Source organism: Hyla sarda, chromosome 8 (assembly GCF_029499605.1).
Source record: "Hyla sarda isolate aHylSar1 chromosome 8, aHylSar1.hap1, whole genome shotgun sequence".
Classification (NCBI taxonomy): Eukaryota; Metazoa; Chordata; class Amphibia; order Anura; family Hylidae; genus Hyla; species Hyla sarda.
Genome location: NC_079196.1, coordinates 196,561,021 through 196,586,989, shown reverse-complemented (window position 1 = coordinate 196,586,989; position 25,969 = coordinate 196,561,021). Strand labels below are relative to the sequence as shown.

Sequence of the window (25,969 nt, the reverse complement as noted above, 5' to 3'; positions counted from 1 at the left end):
TATCCACCTTTTCCAGTCCACTGAACTAATTTATGCAGGATAAGTCATCAACTGCCGAGCCGAGAAGTTCGTGCCGAATCAAATTTACTGTGAGTTCGCTCACCTCTATCCATAAGGATATTGCATTTACTGTAAGTTCGCTCACCTCTATCCATAAGGATAATGCATTTAAGGAAAGGAGATCAATCCCCCCTAGAAAATAACATTAAAAAAATACTAAGAAAATGAAAAAGTTATCAGACTTTAAAGGAGTACTCCGGTGGAAAACTTTTTAATCAACTGGTGCCAGAAAGTTAAACAGATTTGTAAATTACTTCTTTTAAAAATTCTTAACCCTTTCAGCACTTTACTATAATTAGCTGCTGAATACTACAGAGGAAATTCTTTTCTTTTTGGAACACAGAGCTCTCTGCTGACATCATGAGCACAGTGCTCTCTGCTGACATCTCTGTCCATTTTAGGAACTGTCCAGGGTAGGAGAAAATCCCCATAGCAAACATATGCTGCTCTGGACAGTTCCTAAAACAGACAGAGATGTCAGCAGAGAGCACTGTGCTCGTGATGTCAGCAGAAAGCACTGTGTTCAAAAAGAAAATAATTTCCTCTGTAGTATTCAGCAGCTAATAAGTACTGGAAGGATTAAGATTTTTTAATAGACGTAATTTAACTTCCTGGCACCAGTTGATTAAAAAAAAAAAATTTCCACTGGAGTACCCCTTTAAACACAATCTCCAACTCTAATATTTTTGGATTTCTACCGGATTTAATAATAATTTAACAATAATAACAGGAAAATTGTGGTACCTCAATAAAAAGTTTTCAGCAATTAAGACACAGTTATATTTTACTGGAGCAGCCAAATTTGTTATGTTCATAAATGACAATTTATTAATGGTAATTTCTAGAGTTTTGTTTTGATGTCTTACCGCAGTGGTCTCCATTATAACTCCCAGCATGCCCTGTACATGACTAATAGCCAAATCATTATAGCTTGTGCTTTTACATTTCCAATTAACAGATTGCAATTAATATAAGCCAAATGTATGTAAGGCCTGGGGGTGCAGATTGTAGTAATATATTGGCTCACATAGGATTCCTATGGAATATTCAGTGTAATACCATGCAGGCAGGTTAACTACCTTCACTGGAGACTGACTGTAGACATGTGCACTGCTGGTACATTCATTATACATCATAACCTCTGCTAGAACAGGTGTCAATGCTATAGGAGAATATCAGCAATATTCTCGCTTGTCCAGCTCACACACACACGATGACTTCACTTGTTATCATATCTGTGCCTACAGTCATCAGCAGGGGAGGAGCAGGCTATGCCAGTACGGGAGCAGGAGGTGGTAAGTATTTCATGTTTCCTTTTTTTTTTTTTTTGTCTACAGAGGGGGGCACTTAGCTATCTAAAGGGGGCACAAGATATCTGCTTGGGGGCAACAACATATTTTAGGGCACCTGGTTACCTACAAGGGGGCAACTACCTACTGGGGGAAGAAACTATCTATCTGATGGGGCACCTTTCTATATTATTATCATTTAAGGCTCTTTGGGTGGGAAACCAGGCACTGCTCCTCAGTTGCCCCATTTCATCCCTACAGTGAAATATGGTGGGAGCAGCATCATGTAGGGGGTGTTTTTTAGTGGTTGGGACAGGTTAGAGTTGAGGGAAAACTGAATGGAGATATTGTTAAAGGGGTATTCCGGTGGAAATTATTATTTTTTTTAAATGAACTGGTGCCAGAAAGTTAAACAGATTTCTAAATTACTTCTATTAAAAAATATTAATCATTCCAGTACTTATTAGCTGCTCAATACTACAGATAAAGGGGTACTCTGGTGGAAAACTTTATTTTTTCAACTGGTGCCAGAAAGTTAAACAGATTTGTAAATTACTTATATTAAAAAATCTTAATTCTTCTAGTACTTATTAGCTGCTTAAAACTACAGTGGAATCTCTTTTCTTTTTGGAACACAGAGCTCTCTGCTGACATCACAAACACAGAGCTCTCTGCTGACATCTCTGTCCCTTTTAGGAACTGTCCAAAGAAGCATATGTTTGCTATGGGGATTGTCTCCTACTCTGGACAGTTCTAAAAATGGACAAAGATGTCAGCAGCGAGCACTGTGCTCGTGATGACAGCAGAGAGCTCTGTGTTCCAAAAAGAAAATAAATTTCACTGTAGTATTAAGCAGCTAATAAGTACTAGAAGAATTAAGATTTTTTTAATATAAGTAATTTACAAATCTGTTTAACTTTCTGGAACCAGTTGAAAAAAAAAAAAGTTTTCCACCAGAGTACCCCTTTATTAACCCCTTAAGGACCCGGGCTTTTTCCGTTTTTTTTTCATTTTCATATTTTCCTCCTTAACATTAAAAAATAATAACTCTTTAAAATTTTCATCTAAAATTCTATATGATGGCTTATTTTTTGGCGTCACTAATTCAACTTTGTAATGACATTAGTCATTTTACCCAAAAATCTACGGTGAAACGGGAAAAAAAATCAATGTGCGACAAAATTAATGAAAAAACACTATTTTGTAAGTTTTGGGGGCTTCCGTTTTTACGCAGTACATTTTTCGGCAAAAATGACACCATATCTTTATTCTGTAGGTCCGTACGGTTAAAATGAAACCCTATTTATATAGGTTTGATGGTCATCTTCTGACCCCTATAACTTTTTTTTTTTTCTGTGTTCAGGGCGCTATGAGGGCTAATTTTTTGCGCCGTGATCTGAAGTTTTTAGCGGTACCATTTTTGTTCTGATCAGACTTTTTGATAACTTTTTATTGGAATCAAAAGTGATCAAAAATGCGCTATTTTGGACTTTGGAATTTTTTACGCGTACGCCATTGAACGTGCGGTTTAAAAAGCAGTATATTTTTATAATTCGGACATTTCCGCAAGCGGCGATACCACATATGTTTATTTTTATTTACACTGTGTTTTTTTTATTCTTGGAAATCCTGGGTGATTCAAACTTTTATTAGGCGAAGGGATAATTGAAAGGGTTAATGATTTTTTTAATACTTTTCTTATGCAATATTATAGCTCCTATAGGGGGCTATAACATTGCTTTAACTGATCTTTTACACTGATTGATCCATCTCCATAGGAATGGATCAATCAGTGTTTTCAGGGATTGAATGCTCTGGATCTCAGGCTTGAAGCATTCAATTGGCGATCGGACTGCAGGAAGGAAGGTAAGAAGACCTCCTCCTGTGCTACAGCTGTTCGGGATGCCGCCATTATACCGCGGCGATCCCGAACAGCTCCCTCAGCTGGCCGGGCACTTTTACTTTCGTTTTTAGCCGCGCGGCTCAACTTTGAGTGCACGGCTAAAGGGTTAATAGCGCGCGGCACCGCAATCAGTGCCGCGCGCTATTAGCGGCAGGTCCCGGCTTCACTATGATGCCAGGCCCACCGCGATATGATGCGGGGTCACCGCGTGACCCCGCATTATATCGCAGGACCGGGACCCAGGACGTACCCATGCGTCCTGGGTCCTTAAGAGGTTAAAGTGTTACTCCGCCCCTAGACATCTTATCCCCTATCCTTTTTGGATTTTATATATTTTAATGTCTTTTGTTCTTACTAATGTGAACTGTGTCACAGGTCTCCAGAGAGAGGTGGGAATACGGGATTTTCCCCTCCCCTAATAAAAAGGTATTTAACCTCACCTGGATGTACCTGTGACATCACAGAGAAAGAGCGCATGCGCTCGAAACGCGTCTGAGTTTTGGCTGATTTTATCCGTGTGCTGTTTTCAATAAAGCTGCAAAGAAATAGTGCTGGATCTTCTGCTGTTCATTTTCATTGCTGGTGTTGGCTGGACACCGATCCGGGCACATTGCAGGGGATTGGATAGCTGGTGCTGGTACGTGGACTGTGCTATAGGGGATAAGATGTCTGGGAGTCTGGCTGCTTTGACCCACCACGATCTTAGGGCCGGCACCCCGGCATTCTAAACGCCAGCTTCGAGAGGCCGTGGTTGCGAGGTGACGCTACACCACCACCATTCATGTGTATGGGAGGGGGTGTGGTCAATCACTGAGTATCTCCTCCACCCACATGACTACTTAACCCAGAATGAGCAGAGATTTGAATGAATAAATGTCAAGTTATCCTGGAATTTTTTCCTACAGGGGTGGGTTAGGGTTGATTTAACTCTCCCATATTTTTAGTTGACACATAAGTAACGTGTACTAAGGCTTCTTTCACACTACAAAATTCTACGTTTTTAAACATCTGTATGAAGTTCCGTCTGAAAATCAGCTGAAAACGGCAGTAACAAAATCCTATACGTCCGTTAGAAAATCCCATTATAGTCTATGGGATTTTCTAATAGCAGTTTGAACCCGTTCTAGTCCGTTATTGATAACCGACGTTATTTTGTGTGACGGAAGATAGTTCATGAACGATTTCTCCTGTTACTATCTTCCGTCACACACGAACTTCATACGGATGTTTAAAAACGGAGAATTTTGTAGTGTGAAAGAAGCCTTAGTCTCATTGGAATATCTCCAGCCATTTGGAAGTGATGCTGGAACATACATACACACACACACACATATATATACAGTGATACCTCAACTTACAATGGCCTCAACATACAATAGTTTCAACATACAATTGTCTTTTCTGGACCATCGTAAGCTGAAACCAGACTCAACATACAATGTACGGACAGTCCAGATCTGTGAAAAATGTCAATGGCCGGAAGAACCGACCAATCAGAATGGGCATTCACTGGTAAAACCCCTCTATTACTGAAGTGTATGCATTGACTGGTGTCTGGTAGCGCCCCCTAAAGTACAGGGAGGTATTACATGTTCTGTACTCTTTACCTGTATTACTGAAGTGCATGCACTGACTGGTGTCTGGTAGCGCCCCCTACAGTACAGGGAGGTATTACATGTTTTGTACTCTTTACCTGTATTACTGAAGTGCATGCACTGACTGGTGTCTGGTAGCGCCCCCTACAGTACAGGGAGGTATTACATGTTCTGTACACTTTACCTGTACCAGGGTTAGCTGCTCCTTTGGACACCAGGTGAGGGCGACTCCATTACTCTTTTAGGAAATTGCGTGTTCTGTACAGGACCCCGAAGAAGCTCCTGTCCTCTACATAGACCAGTGTTTCCCAAGCAGGGTGGCTCCAGCTGTTGCAAAACTACAACTCCCAGCATGCCCGGACAGCATGCTGGGAGTTGTAGTTTTGCAACAGCTGGAGGCTCCCTGCTTGGGAAACACTGACATAGACAGTGATTACACCTCCCAGCAGATCTTTCTTACTTTTATATATAAGGATATGCTTTATCTATATTAGTTATCTACTTATTTTTCTTTAATTCTCACTTTTTCCTATTTTTTGGATGACATTTTGGTGCCTTTAGAACCAATTACCAGGTTTCCATAGAGTTCTGGTCTCAACATACAAAGGTTTCAACTTACAATGGTCGTTCTGGAACTGATTAATATTGTAACTTGAGGGACCACTGTATACAGATTGAGTTTTAAATGTTTATAGATGTACGGCCAAGTTTAATCCTCTATTTTCCATAGTATGTGAATGGAGAAGAGCGGGACCTCTGTATGCACTATGATTGCTCCTTGCAACTACTTGAAAGTCAATATTTCACTTCATACTTGGAGAAGACGATTGGACAGTACATGATGCAGACGGCGTGAGGGAGATTAGGTGGATGTGCTCAGGAGTGGCAGTAAATAGCCGTGCACGCATTATTATCTTGATTTAGCATTTTCTGCGACGCTGTTAATGTAGCAGAGATTTTTCCGCGACGAATGTGAAAAGCCTGAAAGAATGAGGCATCTGCTACAACACAGAGAGTACCACGCGCAGAATGTTAAATAACTTCAGGAACTGCAGATAATTCATCAACATGATGCAGAGCGTCTTCTGTACCTTCCCTTACATGAATAAATTGATATGTTAATCGCAAGACGAAACATAAAACCAACAGAGCTTATTATCGGAATAATAGAGTAAAAAAAAAAGCGAAGCTCCACCTCCATATGATGAGATGGTCATCATCGGAATGTATATTTATTTGTTTAATTGTGCTATTACCAAATCTCTATTTGTAATATAGAAACAGTCAACAAGTTGCTGTTGGTGGACTTGTTGCTCATGTGTCTTTTTTTAATCACGTGGGAATGGCTGTCAAGTTGCTGTTGATGGATCTCTTGTCCTAGGTACACATTTCTATTTATGTGGAAACAGACAACATGCCGCTGTTGATTAATGTTATTTTCATCATATCTTTTTTAGCAGTTTGAGAGTAGATGGGTGTCATAATGTGAATCTATACACTAACACATGGATTAATGGGGTACTCCGCCCCTAGCCCCAAAGGATAGGGAATAAGATGTCTAATCACTGGGGCTCTGGCTGCTGGGCCCCCTGCGATCTCCGGCGCGGCACCCCAGTCATTCGGTACACGGAGCCAACTCCACTCCGTGCCGGATGGCGGGCAGATGATGCCAGTGGTCCCTGCGGCCAGAGCCTCAGCGATCAGACATCTTATCTCCTATTCTCTGGATAGGGGATAAAATGTCTAGGGGCGGAGTACCCCTTTATATAGTCACGCAAATCAGTTATTTGTATCTTCATGTTATAAAAACAAAGCTGGACTTCTCCAAGAAAAAGTCAGAATAAAAAAAAAAAAAAAAAAAAAATTATTATATATATGTATATCTATCTATATATATATATATATATATATATATATATATATATATATATAGATATATAAAACTCAACGTGTGTGTGTGTGTATGTATGTATGTATGTATGTTCCACAAAAACTTCCAAACGGCTAAAGATATTAACATGAAACTTTGCACACGTTACTTATATGTCATGCCATTTGTGATGGTCGGGGTTTTTGTTTAAAGTCCCATGCAAATCAATGGGAAATGTATGTTCTCACATAACTTCTGTACGGCTGGAGATATTTCAATACCTGGTACACATATTACGGGTCAGGATAGGAGGTCGGCATAGGAGGTCGGGATAGGAGGTTGAGATAGGAGGACGGGATAGTAGGTTGAGATACGAGGACGGGATGGTCGGGATAGGAGGTCGGGTTAGGACGTCGGGATATGAGGACAGGATAGGTGGTGGAAATAGGAGGACGGGATAGGATGGGATAGGAGGTTGGGATAGGAGGCCGGGATGGGAGGTCGAGATAGGAGGACAGGAAAGGAGGTCGGGATAGGAGGCCGGGATAGGAGGTTGGGATAGGAGGTCGAGATAGGAGGTCGAGATAGGAGGTGGAGATAGGAGGTCGGGATACGAGGTCAGGATAGGAGGTGGAGATAGGAGGACGGGATAGGGGGTTGAGATAGGAGGACGGGATAGGAGGTCGGGATAGGAGGTCGGGATAGGAGGACGGGATAGGAGGACAGGATAGGAGGTCGGGATAGGAGGACGGGATAAGAGGACGGGATAAGAGGTTGGGGTATGAGGACGGGATATGGGGTTGGGATATGACAACAATATATGGGGATGGGATTTGAAGTCAAAAGCTTCCTTTTTTGTTGATTTTCCTCCCCAACAAGGATGTGGAAGTAAAAACCGGGCAGTGCCGGGTACTCAGCTAGTGTATACAATATATATATAGATATAGAGATATATATATAGAGCCATATTAATATCCAGCTGCAGACCTGCCTGTTAGTAGTTTCTATGTGACAGAAAAAGTTACATAAAGTCATTGATTGGGGTTGTAGGGTGTTAGATTATGGTTTATGTCTTATATTTTAGCTTAACATTCCTTAAAAAAAAAAAAAAAATGGCTGAGCTGCAATTTTAGACATAGTCACTGGACAAGAGTGGCATTGTTCTTTAGAGGGAAAATATAACTGTGATATTCTGTTAAAAAAAAAAAAAACTGTATTCATGCCTAAATTGCAGCCATGCTGTGATGGCCATGACTAAGACTTGTGAACAAGTCGAAAGCGTGGGTGTGTTTCGTTTTTGCTTTTATTTCTTCACTGTCTGTAACATTTGGATTTTAACATGATTTAATAAACCTTGGATTTTTTACCGAGCCTGTTGTTCCTTTCATCCCTTGCGGATTGCCTCACCAGCAGACACGTCTCCAGGGTAGATCCGTTTGCTTCTACGAAGAAGGTTGTGCTGGTATCCGCTAGAAGCTGCAAGATGGTCGAGCTGATCTTTTCCTTTGTCTTCGCTTGTAACATGCTGTGATGACGTCATATAGACAATCTCTGGCCCCAGTGGTCTCTTCCTGCACATGACCACCGAGACCAGTGATTGGCTGCATTAAATGTACGTGATGTCATCGCAGAAGTTGTGAAGGAATGAGAATAAAGTGGGCATGTGATGTATTTTGCTGAAGGGGAATTTTCCTACCCCTTGAAGTCAATGGGTGGCAAAATCAGCTGCAGAAAATATGTACCAAAATGGGGTACGTGTGACCCTTCCCTTACTCTGGTTTCAGCTTTTAGTAAAATTTTTTGAAGCTACTGGGGAAAAAAAAACTTGCAAATTTTGTATTAGCATAGCCTCCCAGCTATATATACCGTGTTTCTCCGAAAATAAGACCGGGTCTTATATTAATTTTAGTCACAAAAAACACACTAGGGCTTATTTTCAGGGTAGGGCTTATTTATTTACGGTATGTACCTTGAACAACATGGGGGGCTGTAGCAGTGTGGAGGATGGGGGGGATGTAGCAGTGTGGAGGATGCCGCAACCCCCCCATCTTCCACACTGCTACAGCCCCCCATCCTCCACACTCCTGCAGCCCCCCATCCTCCTCACTCCTACAGCCCTCCATCCTCCTACAGCCCCCAATCCTCCCCTTCCCCCATCGTCGTCCACACTCCTACAGTGCCCCCCACCCCTCTGCCATAATAAACTAGGGTACACATTTCATCCCCCCGGCTCAATTACGGTAACTTGCCGCGGGACCAGCCAAGGGGGGTGGATAGTGGTCTGCGGGCATTACTGGCAGCCGCGGTCCGGATCTGGACCGCGGTCTGCCAGTTGATTACCCCTGGCCTAGGTCTTATTTTCGGGGTAGGGCTTATATTGCAGCCCATCCTGATAATCCTGCTAGGGCTTACTTTCGGGGTAGGGTTTATTTTTGGGGAAACAGGGTACAATTATCCTCCTTTATGCTGACAGTCCATGTATTAGGAGTAGTAAATAAGTAGAGATGAACAAAGATTCCAAAATTTGAGTCAAAAGGTTTTGCTCAAACCAAAATTTTCGTATCGGACAGCCAATTCAGATTCACACAGGAGCAGGGACTCCTGTCGAGTTTTCCTAAATAAGTACGATTAAAAAAAATAAATAAATAAATAAACGTGCAACTAAAATTAGGCCTTGAAAAAGATGAAAAAGACTTCAATGATAAATCTTCCTCTAAGATCTTGGAAGACGCTAGGACCCGGCACCGTTCCCACCTGTAACGTGCGCTAGTTCATTCCTCTATCACTAAATAAAACCTCTTCATTACACCTAAGATTTCATTATGCCGTATTCATCAACGGAAAACCTCACCTCTCCCTTAACTTTACAACTACTTTGTTGGCGCAAAATTCTAATTGCTGCTATTAAATGAAAGTACTGTAAAGGTTGTCAGTGAGTCAGCAGACGGATTTCCATATCTGAGTAGAGTTGTGAGAGGACGGGAAAAAATGTAACGATGGGGAAAGCGAAGATCTTGTTATCCGAGGAGACGAAAGATCAGAGGACACTGCTGTAAGGAGGAGAGTATCAGGCGTAGCGCAGAGATAATCACCTACATCTAGCGTGTTCCCGTTCAGGTGTGTTAACCCCTTTAGGACCCTCCCCAGAGACTAGACAATGATGATTTTCAAAGGATGTGATCTAGAAAAAAATATGCAAAAGCACCTAATGAGTGGAGAACCACCCGGGACGTGACCCCCATCCACTTCTTCATTATTCTTGGCAGGCATGGAAGTCACAGGCTGCCGATATATGAAACATTCAGTGAATTGGAAGACTGCAGCCTAAGGGGAGCCATAATCCAGCCTCCTTGCATCATAACTAACAGCCATTAAACCTTGGAACAGTCACAAATCGATGGGCCGTAGAGTGATTTATTTATGGCTGCACCAAAGCAAAGGGTCAGTGCTAAGAATTAATGGCCACAGAACGGTTCGGTTGTATGGGGAGCGGACACCATTTCCTGTCCTCATGGGCCATCTTTTAGAAGAAAGAATAAGGATTTTGCTTTTGGGCAGACAATTTAGGGCCTATTCACACTGAAGAAATCTGACATGTAAGTCGATCTGTATTGACTGTATTGAAATTAAGATAATTTGTCAGCCCTTGTAGGGGCCCTGCAGGACATGGCTCAAAGAAGAAGCGAAGGGTAGAGAGAAATACGTGGCCCCCAATGTTACACTTACACAAGATCACACCATGAAAGCCAACAAATAGAAGTGAAAAAGCCTTAAAGGGGTACTCCACCGGCCAGCATTTGGAACATTTAGTTCTGAACACTGTGTGCGCGCAGCAGGGGTCAGCCACGCCCCCACGTGATGTCACGCCACGACCCCTCAATGCAAATCTATGGGAGGGGGTGTTCCAAACGCTGTGCGCACTGCATGGGTTGGCCACGCCCCCTGTGATGACTAATGTTTTATTGAGGGGTCGTGGTGTGACATCACGTGGGGGCATGGCCGACCCCAACAGTGCACACACAGCGTTCAGAACTAGATGTTCTGAACGCTGGCCAGTGGAGGGGTACTCCACTGGCCAGCGTTCAGAACATCTAGTTCAGAACGCAGTGTGTGCACTGTTGGGGTCGGCCACGCCCCCACGTGATGTCACACCACGACCCCTCAATGCAAGTCTATGGGAGGGGGACGTGACGGCCGTCACGCCCCCTCCCATAGACTTGCATTGAGGGGTCGTGTCGTGACATCACATGGGGGCGTGGCCGACCCCCGCAGTCTGCACGCAGCGTTCGGAACTAGATGTTCTGAACGCTGGCCAGTGGAGTACCCCTTTAAAACATTACGGTCATTGAAAACAACTTTTGACATGTCGATCAGACACACTGAGATTGTGCGCTATTAGTCGGGGAAGCAGGCGACAATGCGCTCTGCTCCCTGGCCAGCCGAGAGGTCAGTCCATTTCTCTGCATAGGTGCCATTGAGGGGAGCACAATGCCAACCCCTTCAAGACTAATAACTGACAATCGCAGCGGGTCGTAGCAGTGAGACCCTGTGTGATCAACAACTCCTGACATGTCTGTTCAACAAGTCAAAAGTGTTTTTTAATGGCAGTAACACTTAATGAGTCTATTGTTGTATTGATTCTGACATCTTTCTGTTGGAGGACAGGATGAGCCCAGGCCAATGAGATAAGCAATTTTACACTAGAATGCTTTAAAGCAGTGATTTCCAACCAGTGTGTAGCAAGGACCGGCCAGGTGTGGAGCGGCAAGCCCAGGGCTCGAGTCCTGCAGGAACAGCGTTCCTTTGCTTTTTCCAGAGGAGGAACGCTGTCCCTGTTACATTAGTCCTGCAGGACCGACCTCTGTTCTTACCCTCCCTCTGTCTCCTCCCCTGGCCCGGTCTGCTAGATGCTGGAGATGTAGGACCTGTGATGATGTCACCATCACATGTTGGGGGCGGAGCTTAGCTGTGGAGGAGAAGAGAGATCGTGGCTGAAGGACCTGTGTGATGCTGTGAAGGAGGCGGGGCTGAGCTGGAGGAGAGGTCACATGTCATTCCAGTAAGGTAATTACATGGAAGGAGATCTGTTACAGTGTGTCACACAGTAGTAGAGTAATTCCATGAGAAGGGGGTTTGTTACAGTGTGTCACCCCAGTAGTAATATAGGATATGGCTTCAAAGGATGCCGGCTCCACGGCGCTGAATGACCACAACAGATTAACGGTTAAAAGGAATTTATTGACCAGAAGGCATTCTGGTCAATAAACTCCTTTTAACCGTAGCCATAGCCTATACTGCCATAGATTTACCGGAGGGCAGTGGACGACCGTATACCACTGCTTACATCATTGTTGTGTATGAAGTTGCACAACTAACCAAGGTGAGCAATTAATTTACATATTTACCTCACCACGGGATTTGTGCTACTCTATGGAGCGCCTGTCTTTCTATTCCTAGAACCCCTGTAGTAAGGAGATTACATGAGGAGGGGGTTTGTTACAGTGTGTCACCCCAGTAGTAAGGAGATTACATGAGGAGGAGGTTTGTTACAGTGTGTCACCCCAGTAGTAAAGAGATTACATGAGGAGGAGGTTTGTTACAGTGTGTCACCCCAGTAGAAAGGAGATTACATGAGGAGGAGGTTTGTTACAGTGTCACCCAAGTAGTAAGGAGATTACATGAGGAGGAGGTTTGTTACAGTGTGTCACCCCAGTAGTGAGATTACATGAGGAGGAGGTTTGTTACAGTGTGTCACCCCATTAGTAAGGAGATTACATGAGGAGGAGGAGGTTTGTTACAGTGTGTCACCCCAGTAGTAAGGAGATTACATGAGGAAGAGGTTTGTTACAGTGTGTCACCCCAGTAGTATGGAGATTACATGTGGAGGAGGTTTGTTACAGTGTGTCACCCCAGTAGTAAGTAGATTACATGTGGAGGAGGCTTGTTACAGTGTGTCACCCCAGTAGTAAGGAGATAACATGAGGAGGAAGTTTGTTACAGTGTGTCACCCCAGTAGTAAGGAGATTACATGAGGAGGAGGTTTGTTACAGTGTCACCCCAGTAGTAAGGAGATTACATGATAAGGAGGTTTGTTACAGTGTGTCACCCCAGTAGTAAGGAGATTACAAAAGGAGGAGGTTTGTTACAGTGTGTCACCCCAGTAGTAAGGAGATAACATGAGGAGGAGGTTATGATGATAGGGACATAAGGAGGTTTTTGTTACAGTGTATTATCAGAATGATAACCCCTTAAGAACACTGGGGGAGATATATAAAGATCTGTGCAGAGGAACCAATCAGATTGCTTTTTTCATGTTTCAGAGACCTTTTTAAAAAATAAAGAAGCGATCAGATTGGTTGCTATGGGCAACTGGTCAACTTATCCTCAGCACAGGTTTTAATAAATCTCCCCCATTGGATGTAAATATAAGTCTTGGTGCACCATGAAGTACACTTACATCCTGAGCAGCATACGGACTATGGAGCGAGTGCAGGAGCAGTCAGCAGCCGTGCACTTACAGTAAATGAAAGAGAATGGTGCTCTTGCTGTTCTCCTTCATTAACCCCTTAAGTGCCGCAATCACTGTCCCCCTAAACTCATTGGCTATGCCGCAACATGTATACTGGGGTCCAATCAGCTTGCTCACCTGTTGGAGGTCCTCTCACCTGCTCCATGTGGGTCCCGGCTCCAATCTGCTGATAGAGTCTGCTGAGCCAGGCCCTACTAGCAGATCACCGATAACATTGAGTAATGCTATGCAACAGCGAAGCATTACTCAGTGTAAGCGCTCTCAAGATTGCATGTAAAAGTCACCCATGGGGAACCTAAAAAAATGAAAGTAAACTAAAAAAATGTTGTATTTTTTTTTCTTTTTTATTGAAACACACATAAGCCCCTCCCCTAATAAAGATTTAAATAATTCCCTTTTTTCTATTTTTTAAATAAAAAGAAAAAAAAAAAACCTGCAAATTTGGTATTACTGCATGTGAAAATATCCGAACTATTAAAATATAATGTTTATGATCCATAATGGTGAACGACGTAAATGTAAAATAATGCCAATGTCCACATCACAACCCAGAAAAAATTCATAATAAATAAAAAAAAGATGCACAAAAGTGGTTCTGATGAACACTACAGATCATGGCACAACAAATGAGCCCTCATACAGCCCCGGATCGGGAAAATTAGAATACAATAAAAAAAATAAAAAAAATGCTTGACTTTTTTTTTTTTTTAAAGCAGTACAATAATACAAAAGCATGTAGGCATGGGTATCATTTTAATCAAATTGACCCACAGAATAAAGATGGTATATCATTTTTACCATAAAGTGCACTCCAAATAAAAGAAACCCTCCCAAATGTTGCAAAATTGCATTTTTCTTTTCAATTTCCCTCACAAATGATATATATATATATATATATATATTTTATTTTTTTTTTTAAAGTTACACCATACAATTAATCGTCATGACATTCTGGGTGAAGAAAAAGGAAACTAACTGACTGATCAGAGAAGACGTCACGTGCGAACCACCTGATGTAACTGTATGTAATCGCTTATATGGTCTGCAGAGCCTGTGTGCAGCTGATATCTACCATTATATGGTCACCATATGTGGGAATATTTGTAGAAGTGGGGGTAGGGGACAGTAGTTACCTCTGTTCTCTCCTTCTCGGGCTACTGTATATGGTCCTATATATTCACATCATGATTTAACCTTACACGTAGGGTATATATTCTGTCAACATATACTGCGGTGTAGTGGCAATGCCCCCATTTACTTTAGTGTGGTATCACAACTTGGCTCCATTCCCTTCAATGCAAACAAGCTGCAATATCACACACAACCTGAGGACAGGTCCCTGCGACAAGAACCAGAATCTCAGGAATCTAGGACAAAAACACAATGGATGAATGTTTAAAAGAGCATTCTGGGAACTTCTTTTTGCTAATAAAGTGCAGCACAAGCTATTATTAAAACATAGTGTAGAGGTTCTTGTGTATGCCTTTGATTACCTTTTTTTTGCTAATGCAGCATGCATGGGATAGGCTTCATTCTGGTTTACAAATGCGCAATAAAGGATTGTGTAATGCAGCCTACATTTTCCCTTATTTTTTGGGGATCAGGTGTTTGATCACTGTAGCTGGGAATCTAATTTGGCTGCTGGTGCTGGGAATCACTCAGGTGAACTCAGAACCATAAGTGGGTGAGTTCACATTAAGTGCAGTGTGTTTTCTTATTCAAAGTGTTTTTATGAGAATATTTAGAGAAATATTGCTATGGTGAGAAAGTAATTTGAATTATAATCACAGTTGAGGTGCATTACAAATATTCTAAGTCTTTAGTCTGTGTTCACACATTGAATGCATATTGACTTATGCTATGATTTCAACAATTATGGTAAAATAGCAAACAAGCGGGGGCCTCCAGCTGCTCCACAAATGTAGATGAAAAAACACAAAGGAAAGGCAACCGACACGTTTCGAGCCGATCCTGGCTCTTAGTTGTGGCACGACTAAGAGCCAGAATCGGCTCGAAACGCGTCAGTTGCCTTTCCTTTGTGTTTTATGGTTATGGATATCCTTTGTTTTTAATTTGATGGAATAAAAGTCTAGTTTTAGCCACTTTTTCATCTACAATTGTGGAGCTGCTGGAGGCTCCTGCTTGTTTGCTCTTTTTCTTCATTGGATTCTGGGACCCGGCCCGCTGTTTGCCTACCCTGCTCTCCACACCTTATGAAGCTTCTGCCTGTCCAGTACCGTATAGTGGTGAACTGAAAAAGTTATTTTTATTTTTTTTCCCTTTGTTTTTTTTTTTCTTCCTAAGGTAAAATAGCACCTTCTTGCCACCATTTGGGGCAAATTTATGGCATAAACATAAAAAAATCCACCAGAAAAATGCAATTCATGAACACAGCCTCAGGCGAGGTGTATGATTACTATATATCCTGATCCCATAGAGATAGCAGCAGTATACAGATAGAGCTGGAGATGTATAACTACTATATATCCTGATCCCATAGAGATAGCAGCAGTATACAGATAGAGCTGGAGGTGTATAACTACTATATATCCTGATCCCATAGAGATAGCAGCAGTATACAGATAGAGCTGGAGGTGTATAACTACTATATATCCTGATCCCATAGAGATAGCAGCAGTATACAGATAGAGCTGGAGGTGTATAACTACTATATATCCTGATCCCATAGAGATAGCAGCAGTATACAGATAGAGCTAGAGGGGAGGGGTATAACTACTAAATATCCTAGAAGAGAGCAGATGGAGCAGAGTGGAAGGAATCTGTAAGCTTCTAGGAGGAATCTGGTAGGTAATGATTTCATTCTGTAGTTTACAGGAAGTCAGACCCAGAAGTGACATCCTGTTGTGACCATTAGAAGGTTTGGAGAGTCAGACTGGTGATCACATGACCAAGTTAGAGTGCTGAAACACATAGATGCAGCTGTGATGGAACAAGACAAATGATGCCGTAGGAATAGTGATGAGGAGTGTGTATGGGAAAAAAAAAAAAAGAACACAAATTGGAGCGCCTTTTAACAAATTGACGGAGTGGCTCAAAGACAAAGCTGACTTTAGACACTGGCTCAGGGACAATATTTGGGTTTATAACATTTTTGTTAACCTTTATATCTTTTACACATCTATACAGGAGGTTACTGGTAAAGCAGATTGGCGCGTAAAGCGACCATTGATCTCCATAATCCATATAAATTGCTTGACAAATACCTTCAGTGATTGCATCTCCTTATGAATGGTACACGGCAGATCACAGCGGGGCTGCAGTCATGCTTTAATGTTATGTAACTGTTCGTATCAGGCCACAATGAGAACACACTAAGCATCTTAACACGGATATTAATTCCTCGGATTTCATTGGAATTCACTAGTCTTGGGCTGAGTATCCTCACCGGCCGGACAGTGGCGTTTCTCATGTTAATCATAATCACGGAGGCCCCATGTATTGTCCATACAAGACAAGATTCATTATTATTAGCGTGTGCCCTCTGGATCTGACATAGTATATTAATGAACATTCATCTGCCCGGGCAGCGCACCTCTCAATATTTATTATACAGGACGATCATTAGAAATATCTGTCTGACAAACTAAAAGGGCTACCGATCAAGCTGAATGTAGATACACCGCCATGGCTGAGACTGTAGAACCTCACCGGCACATGGAGAGTTCACATCTTATTCCTTTGACAACAAGATCTTGTCAAAATTATTCTGCCATAAAATCAGTGCTGTGGAGTCGGAGTCTAGGAGTCGGACGAAATTTTGGGTACCTGGAGTCGGCAAACAATGCACCGACTCCGACTAAATTTAGATTGGAATAAAAAATTTAAAAAAAGCAAGTTTAAATGTCCCAATTCACAAAAAGTTATAATTAATGACTTCTCTACTGTAAGAATCAAGACCAATGCATGCAGTGCCTCACATAACCGCAAAACAAACACGTTAAATGACCATGAAGAAGCATGCTTTTCATGTACTTCACTACGCACAACGCACAATTAGGAGCGGCAATACTTTTACTTTCCATAGTGTTGTGTTCTGCTGTTACAGGGAACCCAATGGGTAACCTAGTCTCTCACTCATAAGGGATTAAGGAAATATGTTTTTTTGCAGGACTAGAGACACTTGTATAAGTGAAGGGAATGGAGGGTCAATAGTTCAAGACTGAAGCTGTAAACCATTGGAAAAACTGCTGCCATTCAGCTAAGGCTATAAAAACTTGTAAACCCGATTGTTAGCTTAAAGGGATACTCTGCCCCTAGACATCTTATCCCCTATCCAAAGGATAGGGGATAAGATGTCAGATCGCTGGGGTCCCGCAGCTGGGAACCCCGGGATCGCCACTGTGGCACCGCCCCCTCAATTCAAGTCTATGGGAGGGGGCGTGGTGGTCGTCATGCCCCCTGCCATATACTTGCATTAAGGGGGCGGGTTGTGATGTCACAAGGGGCGGAGCCATGACATAACGATGTTCCGGCCCCTGTATCGCCCGTCATTACACACAGAACGAACTCGCTCTGTGTAGTAACGAAAGCGCGGTGCCGCAGCGGCGATCCCAGGGGTACCCAGCAGCGGGACCCTGGCGATCTGACATCTTATCCCCTATCCTTTGGATAGGGGATAAAATGTCTAGGGGCGGAGAACCCCTTTAAACATGACTATGGGATTCTACTAGGGAAATCATGTTTTATAATAAATGCCCCTTCCTGGATCCTCCCACTGCCCTATCTTCAGCAGCAGATCAGCACACAAACTGTTCAATACAGTAGACTGTTGGCTTCCCAGCCAGTAGTCCTGTGGTAATGACATGTATGTCGCCTTCCTTTCCTTCAAGGAATGTATAAAATACATTCACATATTAAAACAGAGGAGTCGGAGTCGGGGAGTCAGAGTTGGAAGTACAAAAAACTCAGGAGTCGGAGTCGGAAGTACAAAAACATTTATCTACCGACTCCACAGCCCTGCATAAAATAATCCTGAAATTCTGATAATCTGAAATTCTGATAAACCGTTTCCAGCCCAAAACAAAAAAATATTAAATCTCACAAGACCAGAAGGTGGCAAAGCAGAGAGAACAATTTAAGAGGCATGCAGGGGCATAGCTATAGGGGGCACAGTGGCTGTCCAGGCATGCTGGGAGTAGTAGTTGTGCAACAGCTGGAGGCACCCTGATTGGGAAACACTGGCATAGCTCCTCAAGCTGTTCAGTAATAATGTGCATATGTATTCTGTATTTGCCGTACCAAAGTCACATGACTTTACTTTAGCAGGGACTGAGAGTTGACAATTTAGGTCTACGTTCTACCCACACATTGCTCCCCCCCGTCCTCCTCTACACTTGAAGACCGTAATATTGCTCATTATAAACCCCGGGTGACATGGAGAGCCACTGAATTCAATTAGACGCTTGCTTTGCTTTCCTGTATCAACTCTGCTGCCCCCCACTGCTAACAAACTATCAGGCTGACCCCTCGTAACAAGACCCTGCCATCAGTGGCTATCACATCTGCTATAATGCTCCGTTCTACCAAGTGGCTTAATGGAGTTTAAGGGAATTTTTTTTATTTGACTATGCTACAGGGGCTAAAAAGTTAGTGTAGTCCCTAATATGATGTCTGTACCTGTGTGTGATGGTGGTCTCACAATTCTTCTGTGGTTTCCGCCCCACTATTTATTTTTAACAGCATACAAAATTACTCAGGTTTTCCCAAGTTGCAGTGTGGCCCAAGACATTACATCACTAGTCAGGTGTTCAGAGGGAGACTGTCCTGCTTCAATGGGTGGAGCAACCAATGGGTAGGAAGGAGATCATTCTGCAACTAATTGTATTTCTTGCAACAAAGGGTGGGGTGGCTGATGTGTGGGAGGGAGGAAAGTGACCTCCCACTCACAAACAAAGAACTATGGGATTTGTAGTTTGAGAGAACGAACTCCAACAGGAAATACCTAGTTCACAAAAAGATAGCCCCAGCGTTATGGTAATCTTACAACATATTTAGCATTTAGCCCCAAGAGAAGCGCAGATCCTTTCTAAGCCTGTCCATTACTGTCTAGCAGGTATGTACTGATATCACCTTATGGCAGATAACCACTTTAACCCCTTAAGGACCCTTGACGTACGCGTACGTCATGGAGAATTCCGGCCCCCGCGCGCACCGGGCGGGGATCGGACCGGGATGCCTGCTGAAATCATTCAGCAGGCATCCCGTGCAAACGCCCAGGGGGGGGGTCATCAGACCCCCCCCATGTTGGCGATCGAGGCAAACCGCAAGTGAATTCACACTTGCGATTTGCGCGATTCCTGGTCATTACGGGTCTATAGTGACCCGGAATATAAGGGGGATCACGATTGTCTAAGACATCCACGATCCCCCTGAAGGCATAGGAGTGAGGTGGCAGAGGTGCCACCCCTCCTATCTCTGCTATTGGTGGTCTAGACGCAACCACCAATAGCAGATCGGGGGCGGGGGGGTTAACTTTCATTTTCCCCGTCCGGCCCACCGACAATAGGCGGGGCAGGACGGGGAAACGACGGGCACCGGCGCCGAAGATCCATTTACCGATCCGGGCGGGCGACGGAGGCTGCGGGCGACGGAGATCGGCGGGTGGCGATGACGTGCGGCTGGATCCGACGGAAGTCGGTGAGTTGCCTAGCAACATCTGGAGGGTACAGTTTCAGACCATTATATAGTGGTCCTAAACTGTAGCCCTCCAGATCTTGCAAAACTACAACTCCTAGCATGCCCAAACAACTGTTTGCTGTCAGGGCATGCTGGAATTTATAGTTTTTGCAACAGCTGGAGGACCACAGTTTGGAGATCACCTTGCAGTGTTCTCTAAAACTGCAGCCCTCCAGATGTTGCAAAACTGTAAATCACAGCATGTCCAAACAGCTGTCTCGGCATGCAGGGAGTTGTAGTTGCGTACCTCCAGCTATTGCATAACTACATCTCCCAGCATGCCCTTCGGCGATCAGTACATACTGGGAGTTGTAGTTTTGCAACAGCTGGAGGCACACTGGTTGGAAAATACTGAGTTAGGTAACAGAACCTAACTGAAGATTTTCCAACCAGTGTGTCTCCAGCTGTTGCAAAAGTACAACTCCCAGCATGCACGGTCTGTCAGTACATGCTGGGAGTTGTAGTTTTGAAACAGCTGGAAGTTTGCCCCCCCCCCATGTGAATGTACAGGGTACATTCACACGGGCAGGTTTACAGTAAGTTTCCTGCTTCAAGTTTGGGCTGCGGCAAATTTTTCACCGCAGCGCAAACTCCTAGCGGGAAACTCACCGTAACACGCCAGTGTGAATGTACCCTAAAAACACTACACTACACTAACACATAATAAAAGGTAAAACACTACATATACACCCCCTTACACTGTCCCCCCCCCCCCAATAAAAATTAAAAACGTATTGTACGGTAGTGTTTCAAAACGGAGCCTCCAGCTGTTGCAAAACAACAACTCCCAGCATTTCCGGACAGCCACTGACTGTCCAGGCATGCTGGGAATTTAGCAACAGCTGGAGGCCCCCTGTTTGGGAATCACTGGCGTAGAATATCCCTATGTCCACCCCTATGCAATCCCTAATTTAGTCCTCAAATGCGCATGGAGCTTTCTCACTTCGGAGCCCTGTCGTATTTCAAGGAAACAGTTTAGGGCCACATATGGGGTATCTCCGTACTCGGGAGAAATTGCACTACAAATTTTGGGGGCTTTTTCTCCTTTTACCCCTTATGAAAAGGAAAAGTTGGGGTCTACACCAGCTTGTTAGTGTAAAAAAATAAAAAAAATTACACTAACATGCTGGTGTTGCCCCATACTTTTTATTTTCACAAGCGTTAAAAGGAAAAAAAGACCCCCAAAATTTGTAACGCAATTTCTCCTGAGTACAGAAATACCCCATATGTAGGCGTAAAATGCTCTGCGGGCGCACAACATGACTCAGGAGTGAGAGCCCACAATGTACATTTGAGGCCTAAATTGGTGATTTGCACAGGAGTGGCCGATTTTACAGCGGTTCTGACATAAACGCAAAAAAAATTAATACCCACATGTGATCCCATTTTGGAAACTACACCCCTCACGTCATGTAATAAGGGGTACACTGAGCATTTACAGGGGTCTGGCAGATTTTTGGAACAGTAGTCCGTGAAAATGAAAAATGTAATTTTTCATTTGCACAGCCCACTGTTCCAAAGATCTGTCAAACGCCAGTGGGGTGTAAATACTCACTGCACCCCTTATTAAATTCTGTGAGGGGTGTAGTTTCCAAAATAGGGTCACATGTGGGGGGTCTACTGTTCTGGCACCACAGGGGGCTTTGTAAACGCACATGGTCCCTGACTTCCATTGCAAACAATTTTTTCCCCAAAAGCTCAATGGAGCTCCTTCTCTTCTGAGCATTGTAGTGCGCCAGCAGAGCACTTGATGTCCACACATGGGGTATTTCCATACTCAGAAGAGATGGGGTTTCAAATTTTGGAGGGAATTTTGTCCTATTACCCCTTGTAAAAATTTAAAATTTGAGGGAAAACCAGCATTAGAGTGAAAATATATATATATATTTTCACATCCAACTTCAACTAAACGTCGTCAAACACCTGTGGGGTGTTAAGGCTCACTGGACCCCTTGTTACGTGCCTTTAGGGGTGTAGTTTCCAAAATGGTATGCCATGTGTTTTTTTTTTTTGCTGTTCTGGCACCATAGGGGCTTCTGAAATGTGACATGCCCCCCAAAAACCATTTCAGAAAAACTCACTCTCCAAAATCCCATTGTCGCTCCTTCCCTTTTGAGCCCTCTACTGCACCCGCCGAACACTTGACATACACATATGAGGTATTTCCTTACTCGAGAGAAATTGGGTTACACATTTTAGGAAGATTTCTCTCCTTTTATCCCTTGTAAAAAATTTAATAACTGGGTCTACAAGAACATGCGAGTGTAAAAAATGAAGATTTTGAATTTTCTCCTTCAATTTGCTGCTATTCCTGTGAAACACCTAAAGGGTTAACAAACCTTTTGAATGTCATTTTGAATACTTTGAGGGGTGCAGTTTTTATCATGGGGTCATTTGTGGGGTATTTCTAATAAGAAGGCCCTTCAAATCCACTTCAAAACAAAACTGGTCCCTGAAAAAATTTGATTTTGAAAATGTTGTGAAAATTTCTGCTGAACTTTGAAGCCCTCTGATGTCTTCCAAAAGTAAAAACATGTCAACGTTATGATGGAAACATAACGTAGACATATTGTATATGTGAATCAATATATAATTTATTTGGAATATCCATTTTCCTTATAAGCAGAGAGCTTCAAAGTAAAAAAAAAATGCTACATTTTCAATTTCATCAAATTTTGGAATTTTACACCAAGAAATGATGCTAGTATCGACAAAATTTTACCACTAACATAAAGTAGAATATGTCACGAAAAAACAATCTCGGAATCAGAATGAAAGGTAAAAGCATGCCAGAGTTATTAATGCTTAAAGTGACAGTGGTCAGATGTGCAAAAAATGGCTGGGTCCTACAGTGAAAATTGGCTGGGTCCTTAAGGGATTAAATGGGAGCAGACATAAATGCAGCAGGGCCCCCCTTTATACAGGGCATCAAACCTGAAGAACCCCTTCAGATGCGTGAAGTTGGAGGACAACTTTAAACCCAGCAACGTCAGCCTATGCACTCAAAAGACACGGAATCTGAATATAAAATCACGCAGCATAACAGTATAAACACACAACTGAGAAAAACACCAGCTGCGAAAGATGAGGGGGGGAGAAACCCGTAGAAATTGACTGTGTTGTCAGTGCAGAAGAGGACTGCGGTACAATTATCACACCTGGCTGGATGTATGCGCTATTTGTCACATCACAATTATAGATTTGGAAGCCATAGAAAGCAGAGGAGATGCGGGCTGGATTTCATCCCTGACTTGGATGATTGGCTGAAACCACCCAGACTACCCTTGCAGATGATGAATACGTGGTAATTATTACCACCTATGGTTTAAAGGGGAAGTTCACTTTGCAATGGACTCTGGGAAATTGGTCACCACTTGGCAATTGACCATTGTTTTAGCTTCTTAAAGGGGTAGTCTAAATCTAAAAACGTATCACCGATCCAAAATATGCCGACTCATCACTTCATGAGAGTAAAGGCCGTGTCCTGGAGATTGCAGGGGGTCCCCAGGGTTTGGAATAGGAGATATTCATACAGTGCCACCACAGAGAAAGCAAAGCACTGCAGGGCAATGTTGATGGAGGCAGGTGGTTCCATAGTGTGAGTCTCCATATGATCCAGGAACCAGCAGCTATGATAGACCATTTAGGCAATTTTTCAAACACTTCCAGCATGCCAGGACAGCCTTTAGTAATTACAGGGAGGTCTAACTGATGGGTCAGCCATGAATCCTCTATCCTGTGGATAGAAGAGAAGATATTTTGGGCTGGATAACCCTTTTAAGTGGAGAAATCTAAAACCAGTTTTTGGCATAGAAATTGCCCACCACTGACATACAATGAAGGACCCCCCACTACCAGTTCCATTGTGGTTTAGGTAGCATGTCCAGGTTCCTGCCCCATGAATAGAGGGAAGACCTGATGTGTTAGCGTATACGCATCTCATGCAAAATGAGGACTGTAACACCGGTCGCAAACCACCGAAGGAAACACAAGCAGGTTCTTAGCTTTGATTCTAAAATGGATAACTCCAGGCAATGGAAATCCCTCAGGACAAAGTAAAGCAGAGATATCTGTGATTTTCACAATGGGATCTCAGGTGCACGGCAAATGTTAAACAGTAAATCAATATCCATTGTACAATAGAAAAGCAGTGAGAGCGGCTCATGGGGGAAACCCAAACCGTCTACGATTGTGAGAGCCATAAACTGAACACATCTGGAATCCTTCAGGTAAAAAAACAGACGATGTTTGGTCACCATATCCAGCTGTCAGACTCCCTGCCATCTCCAGTACGTGGGCCTCACTTACTCCGCTGTACGAATATGTGTACCGCTCCATGCATGGGAGCGCCAAAGATACCAGAGTACAGTATTGGGGTATCACCAGCACCCCCATAGACAATGCATGGGGTGGCAGATGGCATGTGCATTCTACCACTTCATACAGCTTAGAGAGCCGGGCTCCTGTTCTGGAGATCACATGGAGGGCCAACCTTTGTGTCAGCCCCTCTATAACCCCTCTAAGTGTAAAGATCTAAAATCTGTTTACATTTTTTAATAGAATTGGGAGAAAGTATGCAGATAGTTTGGATTAAAAATATCCTCCAGTGGTGCAACTTTTATGCAGACCTATAAGTCTCCATGGTTACAGACTACAAACAGTCCATGCGTAGTCAGATCCCTGTTGATGTTGCTCATCTCCTCCTGCCTCCTCTTTCATATCTACCGTCTAAGTAGAGGATGTGGATGGACGGAAGTAGCACGTCTACGAGATTAAACTACACATAGGGTTTGTACAAGACGTATCTGAAATATAAGTACGAGTGAGAGAAGCATAAATATCATTGACTTAAAGTGATTATCCAGAGCTAATTTCTTCCCCAAAAAAAAAAAAGCACCATCTCTGGAACTGGGCTTCAATATCACACTCAACCTGAGGACAGAGGTGGCGCTGTTTTGATGGAAATTGCCTCTGTTTTCATCCCTGGATAACCCTTTTAAGTTTCCGCTCATAAGTTTCAGACAGTTGATGGTGGAATGCTTGTGCACACTCTGTATGGGGAGAAGGAGAGAAAGCCGCTGCCAGACTCTTCCGGTGATTGATATCCTAAGCATTAAAGGATAAGCCACACTGAAGTCCAACCATGTAATGTGTATAGCTAGCTTTAGTGTTAAAGGGGTACTCTGGTGGGAAAACTTTTTTTTTTTTATATCAACTGGCGCCAGAAAGTTAAACAGATTTGTAATTTACGGGGGAGATTTATCAAAACCTGGGCAGAGGAAAAGTTGCTGAGTTGCCGATAGCAACCAATCAGATCGCTTCTTTCATTTTTCAGAGGCCTTTTCAAAAATGAAAGAAGCAATCTGATTGGTTGCTATCGGCAACTCAGCAACTTTTCCTCTAAACAGGTTTTGATAAATCTCCCCCTACTTCTATTAAAAAATCTTAATCCTTCCAGTAACTATTAGCTGCTGAATACTACAGAGGAAGTTATTTTCTTTTTGGAACACAGAGCTCTCTGCTGACATCATGACCACAGTGCTCTCTGCTGACATATCTGTCCACTTTAAGAACTGTCCAGAGTAGGAGAAAATCCCCATAGCAAACCTATAATGTTCTGGACAGTTCCTAAAATGGACAGAGATGTCAGCAGAGAGCACGGTGGTCATGATGTCAGCAGAGAGCTCTGTGTTCCAAAAAGAAAATAATGTCCTCTGTAGTATTCAGCAGCTAATAAGTCCTGGAAGGATTAAGATTGTTTTAATGGAAGTAATTTACTAATCTCTTTAACTTTCTGGTTTAAAAAAAAAAAAAAAGTTTTCTACCGGAGTACCCCTTTAAGAAGGTCTTGCCTACTGGGACACCCAGGGATCGTGAGAATGGGGGTTCTGGGTGTCCCTTTAAAATGAAGCATTGGACTAGACTTATCTGCCAACACATTCTATGTATCAATGAGTAGCAGTTGGGCCTAAGCTCTCCAGCTCCATTCAGCTCTATGGACCGGACAATAATAGATGAACCGTACAA

At 43.1% G+C, this 25,969-nt stretch overlaps 1 protein-coding gene across 2 annotated transcripts in view; it reads right to left on the bottom strand.

Annotated features, from left to right (window-relative positions):
- Window positions 1-25,969, bottom strand: part of MAD1L1 (mitotic arrest deficient 1 like 1) — a 790,601-nt gene that overhangs the window by 94,333 nt on the left and 670,299 nt on the right. The gene's annotated exons all lie outside the window — the stretch shown is intronic.